The sequence below is a fragment of the Puntigrus tetrazona genome, chromosome 1 (genome assembly GCF_018831695.1).
Source record: "Puntigrus tetrazona isolate hp1 chromosome 1, ASM1883169v1, whole genome shotgun sequence".
Taxonomy (NCBI): domain Eukaryota; kingdom Metazoa; phylum Chordata; class Actinopteri; order Cypriniformes; family Cyprinidae; genus Puntigrus; species Puntigrus tetrazona.
The window spans coordinates 1,230,005-1,245,036 of NC_056699.1; the positions used below are offsets into that span (position 1 = coordinate 1,230,005).

At 39.1% G+C, this 15,032-nt stretch overlaps 1 protein-coding gene across 10 annotated transcripts in view; it reads right to left on the bottom strand.

The window, feature by feature from the left end:
* mbnl2 (muscleblind-like splicing regulator 2) overlaps positions 1-1,643 on the bottom strand; it is a 64,961-nt gene extending 63,318 nt beyond the window's left edge. For 3 of the 10 annotated variants that reach the window (XM_043242706.1, XM_043242750.1, XM_043242697.1), the window contains exon 1: positions 1,392-1,642. The gene's annotated coding sequence lies outside the window, so the exon portion shown is untranslated. Of the gene's footprint in view, positions 1-1,391 lie in introns of all 10 variants that reach the window. The other 7 variants (XM_043242715.1, XM_043242743.1, XM_043242725.1 and 4 more) reach the window with 3 other exon arrangements.
* Positions 1,644-15,032: the final 13,389 nt, after the last annotated feature.

A 15,032-nucleotide genomic window follows, 5' to 3' on the forward strand; every position in this document is an offset into this window, starting at 1 on the left:
TCTATTTGGGTCATACTTGCATTACGCTTATTGAGATTTAGCAAAGCATCTTAGCATATATCCTCTTCCATATCTATGTCATCTCAGCACTTTCTCGGGTACCTGCATGTCTCAGCTAATTAATAACGCTTATTTGGACTCTGTGCAAGGCTAAGATCGTGTTATTTCCAAAAGACAACATGGTGACATGATGCTCTGGGTTACTTTGCATTCAACTACCGTGGCATTCGTATCCAATAGCCTACTGTTTGTGTGCCATGATATACTTTTCTCCTCCTTCAGCTAAATTAGTACGTGACGCACGTTCGCAGTGGAAGCGTTCTGGTAGTTGCGTGATGATGATGATGATGAAGATGATGATGGTGGTGGTGATAATGCACTAGTTGACGTGCTCTCACGTGCTCGGCGCGCGCGAGGGGTGTGGCGCGGGATTTGGGAGCGGTTTTATGACGGGACTGGCCTCGGTGGGTGAAATCTGCGCCTAGACGCTCCAAGCAGAAACCACCGACGCGATTTGGGCGATTTTATTCTCCTCGCGCCGCGATGACGCGGGAAAAAGACCAACTTAAGCACGTGAAGCCTGGAGTAACACGTATTGCTGAACTCAACGTCATCATTCTGTTATTACGTCGTCTCTTAATCTGTGTGTGTGTGTGTGTGTGTGTGTGAAACTCTTCTTAAAGTTAGTCTTTCAAATTAAATATCCCACCTATTATTTCGCAGCCCCCTCCGCGAAAAAAAAAATTCTAATAAACACCGTTAATCCTGAAGGAACGACGAGCGATTTTCTTTTTTAGCTATGCTAACGGACGTAGCGATCGCCGTTCCTACCCGTTTACACGCTCAGGAACAAACTCTGACGTCTCGCCGATTTACGAACCGTCGTGATTTACATCCGTATCAATTCCCATCACGAAGTAACGGAGGGATGACGCGGGGAGGGGGAGGAAAAAACGGCAACAGCTGTCAACCGAAGCAGTCTCCGGGAACGAGCCGTCAGCGCGTATTTTTATTTTTTTCATCGATTTTAACAAATTCAATGTCACGGCGATTTTACGGACGGCCCGGCGCGCGAGCGTTTTCCGTTGGAGCTCGTGGGCATTTCGCGCGAGCCCGGAAACTTCTCGCGCTCTATCGCGTAACGTTTTTTTTTCTCCCCTTAACCGGCCCGTTTGTCGTCTCTCGCTCGGAAACGAGAAGGAAACGCGCAACATTTACTAAACCCGTGTCGACATCACTGAGCGACGCTAGCAAAACACGCTCTCTCTCTCTCTCTGCGGTGACAGGCGTTGTATCGGCATTTGACGCTCCGTGGCGGCTACGAAACGCCTGCGCTTCGCGAACGACCCGTCGCGCTGCTTAAAAACGCTCGAATCGGACCCGCCGCTTACCTGGTTACCATGACCTGCCGCTGCGGTGCTGTTTCTTGACCACAAATCACGCAGACGGCAAAAGAGCTCGATGGAAACTGCGGCAAACGACTCGTTAGGTCAGGGGAATTAAGGCTTGCTCTTTAACCGAAGCGAACATTCTCGTCGGTCCACGCCAAGCGCGACTCGTCAGGCAACTGGTTTAGGTTTTAACGCCGAACTCAAGTTAGTTTACCAAAAAGCTGGTCGTGCAACAAGCTGCTCTGACAGCTCGTGGGAGGAGGGACCAGGTCATGTGACCGGGAGAGGGGGGAGGTTGCTAAATTCAAGCAGCAATTATACACTAAATGTATTCAGAATAGCTAGTTTTGCATTTCGCCTGCCTTGGGTAACTAAAAAAGCTGTTGTCGATTGCAGTTTGTGATATCCGCTGTGAAGACTTGTCATCTCGGCCGTGTTCGTTTCCCCCCATTTACAGTCTGAGGTGGTTTAGCCCAAATGAATGTCAGGAGCCCTGGGAAGGGCAAGGGTCTGCTTGTTGCCGTGGAAACAACAGTGAATCTCCCGAGGGTACAATGGATGTGGGCTACAGTGCTGTTAAATCAACAAGCTGAAGGCCTGTTGTTCATCTTAGATGGTGACGATTAGATTCGGACGACCGAATCCGCAACGGTTCACGTGTCAAGATAGTGAGTGAGAGCCCCGCGCGCCCAGGGGCCCCCCGGTGCCGAGTTGTCACTTTTAACATAGAGACCGGAAGCTCATAATTGACAAGTGACGACAGCAATTAGAATAATCCATAATGGTAAATTATGGATGTTAGGGGCGGGTTTATGCGAGATAGATTATGCAACAACAACGTAAAACGATTAAATAATGATACAAATGGTATTTTATTAAGCACAAATTTGCCTTTGCTTGCTATTAAATGCCACAAACTAAAATTGTAATATTTTTTAAACTTTCGTTGTAGCTGACCGTTCCTAGTGTGACGTGTTCGATCTTAACTTTGAGGTAAACTTCTGTATATTTGCGTGAAAAAGGATCAAATAATTAATTTTTAAAATGTGAAATATTTTGTATTATTGGAGTAAAATCGGTTTATTTACGTGCTTTAGCGTAACTGAAAAACAGTTTAATAACGTCAAACAAGAACTGCATAAAGTAATCTCTTATGAGCAAATTAAAGAAAACTAATAACTTTAAATTGAACGTAGTGACTGCATTGTGTTTTCTTTGACATTCCCCGGAAAGTGAAAGACTACAAATAGATTTTTTTTTTCCCCAGCTCATCTCTTTCCTCTTGAAATGCAGTACAAATACATCACTTTAATTGGGACAAGTCATGACTCAAAGAAGAATACAAGGCATGCAGTCACCTCAAAGGTTTTTGCGTTTAAATGATGAATATGTCGTCGATTTAACATCTGAACTAGGAATTGTGATGTATTAGCACTTGGTCGAACCCTTAATCGAGACTTTCTGCGTTGAAGTAATTGATGTGCCCAACATTTCTCTCATTAGGTTGGCAGATCATTAATTAACATCGACTTAAAGATGACTGAATGGCAACCTTTAAGAAATAAATGATTCCAAATATGTATTGATAGGTATTGCGAGGATGGTCGTTTGTCACGTAGCCGTTGTGTGCCTAAACACGCTAAATAACCCAACGGACTGAAAGATATTGATTTGATGGCATTTCATTGGTTAGTGCACGTCTGGATTTTCTTCTCGTAAGCAGAAGATGGCGGAGCGTGTCAGAAACGTCCCAGGAACTCACTGATACTATTATTTTCGCCAGTGCACATGGCACGGGCAAATTAAATGATTAGAAGTCACCTCACCAATGGCTGCCGGGTTTGGTGCGTGCCGTGGAAAATTACTGTCAGCGCTCGCAAAAATAAAGCTTGAAGGCATTTCTGGGTTCCCCAAAGAATCTGTCAGGGAACGATTTGTAAAAGTTTTTTTCACTAGAAGGAACCTTTTACTAAACGGAAAGTTCCATGGATGTTAAACGTTCTTCGTTGAAGGCATAGATGCCAATAAAGAACCTTATTTTTTAGGGGATGCTCGCAAAATCATGCGAGGCAGTGCTCAGGAATGTAAAAATAAAATATTACTTGAATAAAATCGAAATATCACCACAGTAAGCAATCACTCATAGGGGCCATTCCCGCAGAAGGTATACCTACTGTAAACATGCTAGACTGATGTCTATGACTGTAGGACTCGTGTCTCGCATTTTTTGCAGCATCTTGCACACGAACGCGCTTTTTCAGACAAGTCAAGTTTAAAGCATATACACTTTTATCTGCAGCATTGCTCATCGATGCCAGTTCCAAACCCGTGGACCAATCAGAAGCCCCCGGAGGCGGGGCAAGCATTGTGGGCTTTTGTTTAGAGCAGCAAGTTGGCAGCAGCACGCTAACTTGCTATCGTAAACAAAAGCTCCCAACTGGTTTGGAATTGTCATTGATGAGCAGTTTTACGTGTAAAAGTAGAATTTTTGACTTGACATGAAAGCGCAGCGCTCATGTGCACGAGGATTGAAAAGACACGAGACGCTAGCGCAGCGGTGTTTACATAGACAAAAGAAATGGAAAAATAGCACATTGGAATGAGTTCACTCTGGTAACATTTACACTGTAAAAAATGTATAGTTTTGTAAAAAGTACAAAAAAACTAATTTATAAACAATAAACCAATAAATATTAAAAAACATGATTATTTAAGCAAAATACTGCTAAAATGTGGAGTGTCACGCTGTTTACAGTTTCTGACTGTACATTATATATTGATTTGTTTTATTCTAACAACTGTACAATTAACAGCATTTTACTGTAAAAGTACATTACAGTAAATGTCTGGTCAGATGTTTTCTCTGTATATGGTACAGGAACTTACTGTTATCTTATAAACTTTTTTTCGGTAGCGTTTTTACAAGATTTCCCAGTTAAAATGACATTTTTAACAGTATGGATAAGCCAATTTATTTAAGTAAAGTTCAGCAAATTGTCTAGGTTTGGTATATGTTTGCTTTTTCAACTAGATATGAAAATATTTGTTTACTTACACTTTTAAAAATAAACATTCATTGGCATCTGGTTCCATGAAGAACATTTAAACACTCATTCAAACGGTTCTTTACACATTCTTTACGTTATAAAACGCTCTTCACACTGAGAAAATAAAATGTTTATTTTAACATCTGACCACTGAAAGCGTCTTCGGGGAAGCAGAAATGGTTCTTCCATGGCATCACACCGACACAAAAAAAGACAACCTTCCGGAGCCTTTATTTTTAGGAGCGTCATACAACACTTCATTATTATATAGGTTTGGAAGTAACAAACATTTTCACCTCCGTCCAATTAGCACGGTGTGCTACTGCGTTTGGCTTTAAATATGTCATGCTTATTTTAAATCGAAGCAACAACAGCGTTGCGATTGTGCAAAAGATCTCAATCAGCATTCCTCAAACCCATAACTGCTGAGCGCGACTTCCTCCCAAACCCTTCCTAGCATTCGCCAGACATCCGCAAGCATAAACATCATCACCGCGATCTCCTCCGGGATTAGCCGAGTTACACAAGCGTACGGTTTGCACATCACCAAAAATTGCAAACAATTCTTGGCGAAACATTCCTTGCTTTCGGCCCAGCGTTGGTAGGGAGCTGTTGAATGTGGCCGTAATGACCTAAGTGCGGTCTCTCACCGTCATGTGAGATGGCATTATTCAAGGAGGTGCGGAGAGACAAACTGAAGCTTATTATGTTGAGTAAGAGTCTAAATAGACCTCTAGAGATGAGTGCTAATTCCAGACTTGTGCATCATCTCCATTTTGGCAAAGTGCATCAGACGCGCCACCTTGAATGATCAACGGGACCTGGAATAACATTGTGTTGCTAAATTTAAGGTCCATAAAATTTCAACACGGCACATCGAATGCCAAAAACAGTCATCCGAAAATAAATAGCCATTAGTAAGAGACTCAGAATGCGATTCAGATGGCCATTTCAGGAGTTGTTTTTGAAAGCCTCGCTGGCGGTGAGATGTAAAGAAGGTTCACTGGTTAAGCTTCTCTGTTGAAAGGTCACCCGTCCGTGGCTTTGAGCTTTAAACGGTCACTAAACCCCACCACATCGATTCATAAAAATCCTACTACATCACACTCTGTGTGTGAATTTCGTTTGACCTTTTAATACTCTCCCCCTGGTCGTCATTTTAAGTGACAGTCAGAGTCTGAGCCTTTATTTTCTTACTAATCCAATAGTAAACAAAGAAAAATTAGACGTCTTTGACACAAATATGTCTCGTACTCCAGCTCAGTTTTGTATATTGTTATGTTTTGAAATGCAAATAAGGCAACGCGTTGCATTGTCAGCATTGCTGGATGAGGCGGGGTCGCTTTACCAACCAGGCATTCATGCATGCAAGTGTAAAGAATGTGTCTGGCTTTCAAGAAGCAGGCTTTCAAATCTAAGTTTAAATCTACTTCAAATCATATTTCTGCTGTCCTTTGCATTATGCCAGACACATCGCGCAAGTCAGTATTATTTAAATATCACAATGCACATAATGCCACAAAATGCATTTACAGAATAATAATGCAGATTTTAATTTAAAGCTTATTCAACTCGGGGCTCATTGGAAAAAAATCTCATGAAATGTCAAAGTAAAAAAGTCCAGTGAGTGATGCCCAAAACAGACACCAAAACAATATTTTACGTTGGTTGTTGTATGTATGCAATAGTTTGGAAATGGGTAAAAGGTTAATGCGCATTTAGCTAAACTAAACCCAACCTTAAAACTAATTGATAGTTTACCAAAAGCAAATTTGATTAAAAGCAGCAGTGGCACGTTTGCTCGCCTCCGTACATGTCTTTAAGCTCTTTTACTTGTGTTGAATGGCACAAAAGCAAACTTCACCAGGGGCGCTAATGAGCATGTTTACTTTGTTGGAAAAGCCATACATATGGACTTGATTATGTGACTCAAACATCAAATGGAGGGAAAACATAGCGTTGTGCAAGAAATCATGCAAAAACAAGTCTTTATTAACCATTAATCTGCTTAGTTATCGCAATTGCTGCAAAATAAAACATGCCTTTAGCGTTCATTTCAGCTTGAAACTGCAGTAAAATGTAAGTATAAGTACATTTCTGGAGTTTGACAAAAATTTGAATGCATGTTTTAAATGTAATAAAATTTTTGTTGATAAATCCCACGTGAGCAAATGAGCAGCGGTAGCAAAAAACTATTTAATGGTCAGTATTCAATGTTTTCGGCCTCTCACTCTACCAACTATAAAGAAATGGAGTAATATTCTGTAAGTTTGTATCCAAATCTTTCTCATTTTCATTTGAATTGCATAAATAATACGGAAGACCAGGAAAGAGGCAGCATGCATTCTGCACTCCATAACCTCTCATGGCAAAATCGAGACCCTGAGCGTCTCCAAGAGAAAAATGGCACCGCTTCACTTGAACCTCAATGTCGACATTACCCTTTCCAAGGAGCTGATGCAGAAAGCGTGACAGACAGCTGAGAGGTTTCAAGACGGCAAATGGTATTCATTAAAATGATAATTCCAACGGTATTCATTAAAAACAAACTCCCCAAACTATGCCAATATGCTCGAGCTTGTTTCCATGCTATGTTAACGGTAGACACAGGAATTCTCCTGGATATGAAGTGCACTTATCAGTGAGGGTTTAATGGCCATCATGCGCAGGGCGATTCTCAAGAGACGAACGGATCGATTGAGTTGAAGAACGGAGACTCCAGGAGAACATTAGGAACAGTTCACCTCGTCATCATTTACTCACCCGTGTGTCATTTCAAAACCATTTACTGGAGAAAGTGAGGAATCTTCATGCAGTTATTTTTCCTACAATGACAATCAATGGTGACTACATCTGTCGAGGTTCGAAAGTGAAAAAAAGCATTATCCATTATCCTTAAGTTTCACGAATACGCCGTACCGTTACGTCTTGCTCTCCATTTCCGTGCAAAAAGTAGTGTGTTAGGAAGACAGTTGTTCTCCAGTGTATTATTTCCCCTTCCAGAACCCGCCGGTGATATGCTGATTGGGGCTTGTAGACATGTTAATGGTGGTTGCCTCTGAATCTCATATATTGTTTTTTACATCTGCTTGGGAAAACAGCTTGACCTTTATGATCTAGCTGGCGGCGTTTGAGACAAAACTCCTTTCTCTGAAAGCTGGAGCTAACCCACGCACATTGACAGCAAATATGCATCTTTAGGGTCATCTTATTCGTTTTATTCAAAGAAAGTCTACTTTTAATGAGTTGCATCATTTGTGAATAAACACGTCTTGCCTCTAACTCTCGTCCTCTCCGCTGTGGATGGCCAATCGGGTAAAGACGTTTCCGTTCATCTGAATATTTTTTTCCTTTTTAGGGATTGGCATCATTTGAGATTAACGTCTTTATAGCTGGCTTTCTGTGCTTTTTCTTAATCTACAGTACTACAATTCATCCTACGACGAGCAAATGAAATTTCTGCAGTAATTGGTTGCTTCCGTCCTTACATCGACGGAGACATACAGTAATTATATGTAATATTATACCATACAGGGTCATGTGAGTCAGATGTATTAATGCAGGAATAGAGTTGCTGAGAATAGACCTCTATATTTACAAGCAGGTATATTTATCGGTAGGTCAAAGACAAAAAACAGACAATTAAAAAAATAACGCTTTACTTAAAGCCTTCATGTTTGCTGCATCATAAAGGGTTATTAAATGGTAAAATGCATTATAATTATTCATAAAGTGCACTGTAGTGCATTATGCCTTGTCGAAGATAAGTATAATCGAATTTAAAATGCACAGTGCAACAATGAATTGTTATAATGCATTAATTGTTATTATAATTATTCATGAGATTGTAATGCATTGTAATGATCATTGCGAGGCATAATTAATGCATTAAATAAAGTGTTACTTCATAGATACATTATAGAAACATTTTACAACAAAGATCCTGAAGCGTGTTCAAATGCTGCATGAAAACAGAGGCATCTTTCACCTAAGGCTAAAAACCTCTGATAAAGCTCCTGTTAAATTATGAAAATGTCAGTGTTATCAGAGTGTGCAGAAAAGGTTTTTTGGTTATGTGCACTTTAGAAAAAAACAAAAAAAGCAATATTCTGTTTTATCAGTTTGCAATCATTGTAGGACAGTTACTTTTAAATGTTCTGTAAACCGTATAAAAGATACTGAAAGTATTAATATGCTATTTTCAAAAGCAATTTGTATCTTGTTCACGTCATATTTGAATGTTTTATTGATTTAGGCAAATTGCATGTGCATTGGCACGTGTGCAATAGTCCGTAATTTGCACAATAACTAAATTCGCATGACTTATTGATCAAAACCGATGAGATGATTCTCAGTGAAACCTCAAATGTTGATTGAACCTTGCCAGGGTGTTCTGATAATGGGAATTATGCAGGCATATTCTTTGATTGTCTTTCATCCAATTAACTGGAGAGCCTAACTCTATCGCTCCCATTAGTGTGCTATTTTTTTGCCACTAGACGATTGCAAGTGTGCACGTAAGTACAGATCAACTGTCAGCGTCCACCTTTGCACTTTTACATAAAGTAGCCAGTCTCTACTTGATAAGAGCAATAAAAATAGTGATTACAGTTATTTTAAAGCCGTTTCCTGATCACCGTCAGTCAGTTCCTTGGAAATAAAACATAAGAATAAAAGCATTGAACTGCAAAACCATAAAGCAGCTGTGATGATGTTAAGAAGAAAAAAAAAGCTATGAAACTAGTAAAGCTGGAGAAAAGGAAGAAGGGGAGCAAACAGCAAGCAGGTAGTGTTCTATCATTCTCTGCACTGTCAATTAGATCAGTCGATTACATTGATTGAGACGCTCCACCTGTGCATTTAACCCCTCTGCGTCTCCTCCCCGGAGTATTACACACATCCATTTGCTGATGGATGGGAGGATTTCCCGTCACGTCGATGACCCGTCTGACCTGGATTAAGACTTAACAGACGATGCAATATTACAGAATTGTTGAGCATCGGAGGTGGGAATCATTAGACCCAGAGGAGGTTGGGTAACAGTTAAACACCGGTGCTTCTCAGCCGGCAGGGTCACGATCCAGAAATGGGTCACGTAAGGCGATGAGCATGGCGATGCATTTCATCTTTTCTTAAAAAAATAATAGCAATGGTGCATGTTTAAATGTATAAATGTTAATTTACTATGAAGCTTTATTATGAAGCATACATAAAACGCAGTTAAATATTGCTTGAATCCGATCACACAGAACCGCATCCAAATACGCACGCCACCCTTGACACACTTTTGCAATTGAGTTGCGAAAACAAGCCACTGGTTAAGAGGTAAAATCAGTACGTTCCTCTTAGTTCAGAGGTCATCCTAAAACACTGCAAAATTCATGAGCTGTAGACACGAATCAGTGTGGAAAGGGTGTGTGTTTGATGAGGAAGTGAGTGCGTTTAATGTCTGGCCAGTGCTGCTACAGTGTCTTAAGACTCCTTCGGTGTGAAATATTAATGCAGCTACTGCAGACCCAATGATCACCATCAGAGGAGAGGAGCGGACCGCTGCAGAGAACCACGTCTGCATGTACGGCATCTCACACATGCATGACAGAAAATGATAAAAGAAAGCTTCGATTAGTAAGAAACCTGATAGATAGATAGATAGATAGATAGATAGATAGATAGATAGATAGATAGATAGATAGATAGATAGATAGACATATGATAGATAGATAGATAGATAGATAGATGGATAGATAGATAGATATGATATGGATAGATAGATGGATGGATAGATAGATGGATGGATGATAGATGATGGATAGATAGATGATAGATGGATGGATGGATGGATGGATAGATAGATAGATATAGATAGATAGATAGATAGATGGATGGATGGATGGATGGATGGATGGATGGATGGATAGATAGATAGATAGATAGATAGATAGATAGATAGATGGATGATAGATAGATGATAGATAGATAGATAGATAGATGGATAGATATAGATAGATAGATAGATAGATAGATAGATAGATAGATAGATAGATAGATATATAGATAGATAGATAGATAGATATGATATATAGATAGATAGATAGATAGATAGATAGATGGATGGATGGATGGATGGATAGATAGATAGACATATGATAGATAGATAGATAGATAGATAGATAGACATATGATAGATAGATAGATAGATAGACATATGATAGATAGATAGATAGATAGATAGATAGATAGATATACAGACCCATAGATAGATAGATAGATAGATAGATAGATAGATAGATAGATAGATAGATAGATAGATACACACAACACTGAATGTAAATAATAGAAAAAATCATTTGCAAGCTTTGTTAAACCATCACTCACTGTCTGTTCTGATTAGTTGAGTTCTGTTGCTATGGTAATTGTGTCATATCATTAATATATAAATTAATTAGTTCAATTTGCTGTCTACACAAACACAAGCACACATAAACAGAGAGAAGTATGTGTACGGGACACTTCCTCGTGTTTAAATGAGCTTCGTTTCTGCAGGGATTCACCATGAATCACAAATGTGTGTGTGTGTGTGTGTGTGTGAGAGACCCGCATCGAATATATAACTGTCTTGTGCATAATGCATTCTATATGAGACGCAGCGAGAGTGAAATATAGACGTGAAGACAAGAAGACGCGGCGCAGAATACTCAGCTCTAGGTGGGTAGAGATGGTTAGAACAACAGCAGAAGAGATTTTTCTGTGGTTGGCAACAGCGAGGGCGTGAGAATGAAAAAAGAGAGAGGAGACTAACTGAAATGGGGAGGAAAGCCAATGGCAAGCCAACCCACGCAACACCTACATCCCCCATCAGGCACACGCACATACATACAGCATGAATACTGACAGATATCCAGAGAGTGCACTTACATTCTCCTTCGCCTCGCGCTCGTCCTACTGTAAACCAGTGCACTTTATGTTACCGTGGCGATAAACAAAACTCGGCTGGAGAGGCCGCCCGGGTTAAACCTGGTGTCTGTGCTATCAAACCAGGCGCTTTTGTCACAATTTCTGCCCATTCAAAAGTGATCCGCTTCGAATTCATAACTGATAAGATTTAATAGTTCACCCAAAAATAACATTTTTTGCGGATCACGGACTTAAAAACGATAGCTTTTGGCATTAAGTGATGGACTGGGATGTTTTTATCAGCTCACATTCCGACGGCACCCATTCACTGCAATGCAACGTTTCCCAAAATCTGATGAAGAAACAAACCCATCTAAATCCGTGATGCACGTTAGCGTTTCGGGGTGACCCACTCCTTTGTTTCTGGCACTTTTTGTCATTTTTTTTCTCACTCGCTCATATCAGAATCACCAGATTTCCTTCACACTCTTATAAACAAACGAACACAAACCGACTCCCGGGTAACATTTTGAAGCGTAAATGGTGCTCGCAAAACACGTGCATCCGTCAAAACCGCCGTTTCATCATTCAGGCGTACGGACAGACAACTTCAGCAACGAATCACACTCGAGTGTGAAATCTCTCTTATAGCATTAGCGCTCGCATACTTGCATAGATTATGTTTCAGGCCCGATAAACAGCAGCTGATTTATACGTTCAGCCCGTAACAAGCATATTCTTTGTAAGCATCTAAATGCGTAACGAGGCCGCAGCCCCCGGTGCGGTTGGTGGTTTTATGGTTGTTTGCGCGATGCGGGGCACTGAAAGGCCGCTTCGACAGCAGGTAGCCACGCACTATTTGTGGGCGTAATGGCACAGCAAGACGATGATACGCCGCCGTGCCAAGATAAGTGCTGTTTACTGCGAGCTTCGTCACTTATGGTGTCCCCACCTTCTGTCTAAGTGTGAAAATCTAAAAATCAAAGCAGGGTCCCTCCTGAGCTCATCCGAGAGCTGATTCTGATCCGAGATCATGACAATCGGAGGCTGGATCCAGATATAGATCCAGCGCCTTCTGATGCAGGAACCCGGCCTGCCCTTCAGTCTGGCCTGCTTTTCAATGTGCTCTCATTTTCTAGTCACCTAAAATAGGCCACCGGATCCTATTTTAGTCAAACCCCAGTCTGTGGCGCTCGGAGGATTTCACTTGGACAGATCACTACACTGATTGCTTGATTTTTCAGTGAGACGCCGAACAGGTTTATGCCGGGTTCGTATCCACCCATTAATGCATAAAATAAATGCATTTTTTAATGCAAGGCTTGAATTTTTAAATAATTTCTTTAAGTTTTAATGTGACTAGTCAGTTTTCTTATTGTCAGTTGCATAATAACTTAATTTAACATGTTAGACGTCCAGCGTTTGTGATAAGGGGAAAACTATAAATCAGAAATATTATTGCATCTGCATTAAGATTTAGTTTTTTTGGGGGGAGGTTAAATTTCCATTTTAGGTTTTAGCCACCCTGTGTTTTTTTTTGTAAAGCCGTTTTGTTATTTTGTTTGTTTGTTTTTTCAGTATCAAGTCAGACTGAATGCAAATCAAATAAATATAAATTGATGGAAAAATTAAAATAGGTAAAATAAAATATGTCCAGTTAACCATAAATTAAAACATTAAAATTAAATATTAAAATATATTACAAAAAAGGTATTAATAGATCATGCTCATAATTTATTATCTGTCCTTTCAATTCTTAATTTAAATGTGAATATTCCTCCCTCTAGTGGTTAAACTGTAGAAAGGTCCACTCTCTGCAGGGGTTCCTAATCTTTTCTCTAGCTGATCCTCTGTGCTCTAAATTATTTACTTAAGGACATCTGGATTTTCAAATCACGTTCTGACCTTTCAGTAAATAAACAATAATAATTTTAACGACAAATAATGCATTTGAACACTTAAATCTATTTTTAAAAAATGCCCAAATGTCACTGCATTGAACACTGCATTGAACAACACACACACACACACACACACACACACACACACACACACACACACACACACACACACACACACACACACACAGTATGTTAAAAATGAAGACAGTAAGTAATGTATGTTTATATATTTGTACTAATACCGTGAACTTTGACCAGCATTAGTTTTCCTCTCACGAATGTCCTGCAGTGCCATCATCAGCCTCTAGAGGTCGACAAACGCTTGGGTTACACTTTACAATAAGGTGTCATTTGTTTTATATGTTTGTATAAATATATATATATATATATATATATATATATATATATATATATATATATATATATATATATATATATATTTTATGTCATAAGTTAATGCATTAACTAACATGAACGAACAAAGAACAATACATTTATCACAGCATTTACTCATCTTTGTTAATATTAGTTCATAAAAATACAACAGTTCAGTGTTAGCTCATGTCAGCTCAGTGCGTTAAGTAATGTCCCTGCTGAAGAGAAACATCATATGCTGGTTAGGTACTTAAACTGGTTAACGCTGGTCCTTTGCCAGCACATGACTAGCATAAACCAGCAAAAGGACCAGCATAGACCAGCATCCCAGCTTCAAGACGTACCTAACCAGCGTTTTTTCTCAGCAGGGATGAGTTTAATAAAGCTGTAACATAACGTGGCTCTTGAATGAGCTCCACACAGGGTTTAATCGTCTCAAAAACAGGAGACAAACAGCAATAAACTGCAGCTCCATTAAAAGACTGGGGAAACAAACTGAGAACTAAAACAGGTGGAAACTGATAAAGTAATAATCACTAAATGAGGACAGGAACGGGAAGGACCAGATAAGGACATGACGAAACACATTAGTAAATGCCGAAATTAGCACGAGATTAATAAACGCTTACATTCTTAGTTGGTTAACTAATGTTGTTGACTACTGTTAACTCAAGAACCTTAATGCAAAATGTTACAGTTGTAATGTCTACAGTTACAGTAACATTTTCTTGTACCTTCTTGTACCAATACTATAGCCAACTAGACTTAATATTCCTGCCAGTAACACTTTATTTTAAGGTGTCCATACTACAGAGTAAGTACCTAGTGAGTACTTAGTAGTAGCCGTTGCACTTACATAAAACAAAATGTACTTACCATGTAACTAAGTTATGGAACAGCCTTTTTTTTTAGCTTGATAAAAGGGGATCCACCAGAAAAAAATAAATAAAAATAAATAATAATAATAATAATAATAATAATAATAATAATAATATATATATATATATAATAAAATTATATATACATAATTTTATTTTATTATTTTATTATATATATATATATATATATATATATATATATATATATATATATATATATATATATACATACAAACACACACAAAGAAATTCATAGCTTTATACACCATATATTCTTCCCTGAAACATTTAAGTTGGAACGTTTTTGTTCTAATTTGTTGCACCATTCTGAGAAAACAAACCCATGACCTTGATGTTTCCATCGCTATTTCATATTAAAATAAAATTCAGGATGCATCCTCCAAATCCATTACAAACAATATATGTGTATTATTCGGTTTACTATTAGGATTCACTAAGTGTTACAGCTTACAGGGAATGTTCCAGCGAGGTTTTTCAAAGCTATGAACGAATGGTCTTTCAGTAATATTAAGAGAGTGGGATTTG